Source organism: Triticum aestivum, chromosome 2D (genome assembly GCF_018294505.1).
Source record: "Triticum aestivum cultivar Chinese Spring chromosome 2D, IWGSC CS RefSeq v2.1, whole genome shotgun sequence".
In the NCBI taxonomy this organism is placed as follows: Eukaryota; Viridiplantae; Streptophyta; class Magnoliopsida; order Poales; family Poaceae; genus Triticum; species Triticum aestivum.
In genome coordinates, this window is record NC_057799.1 from 397049379 (window position 1) to 397050333 (window position 955).

A 955-nucleotide genomic window follows, 5' to 3' on the forward strand; every position below is an offset into this window, starting at 1 on the left:
TCAAACGTCACAACGTAACTGGGTGATCACAAGGATACTCTACAGGTATCTACGAAGGTGTTTGAGTTGGCATAGATCGAGATTAGGATTGGTCATTCCGAGTATCGGAGAGGTATCTCTGGGCCCTCTCGGTAATACACATCATAAGCTTGCAAGCAAATGACTAAGGAGTTAGTCGCGAGGTGATGTATTATGGAACGAGTAAAGAGACTTGCCGGTAACGAGATTGAACTAGGTATGAAGATACTGACGATCGAATCTCGGGCAAGTAACATACCGATGACAAAGGGAATTACATATGTTGTCATAACGGTTCGATCGATAAAGATCTTCGTAGAATATGTAGGAGCCAATATGGGCATCCAGGTTCCGCTATTGGTTATTGACCGGAGAGGTGTCTCGGGCATGTCAACATAGTTCTCGAACCCGTAGGGTCCACACGCTTAATGTTCGTTGACGATATATTGTTATATGAGTTATATGTTTTGGTGACCGAATGTTGTTCAGAGTCCTGGATGAGATCACGGACATGACGAGGAGTCTCGAAATGGTCGAGAGGTAAAGATTGATATATAGAACGATGGTATTTGGACACCGGAAGTGTTTCGGGACGTACCGGGAAAAAATCGGGTCACCAGAAGGGGTTCCGGGCACCCCCGGCATGTATTTGGGCTTAATGGGCCAAGGGAGGGACAGACCAGCCCATAGGGGGCTGGTGCGCCCCTTTCCCTAGCCAAACAACCCTAGGGAAGGAAAAGGGGGAGGGCTAGCCCCTCATGCCTTTCCCTCTCATGGGAGAAAGGAAGGGGGGCGCCACCCTCCCCTGCCATTCCCCCGCTCCTATATATGGCAGGGGGGCACCACCTTGGGAGAGACCCCAAGTAGGATTCCTCCTACTTGGGCTCCCCCTTGGCTGCTCCTCCCTCCCTCCCACCTATATATACGTGGGATGGGG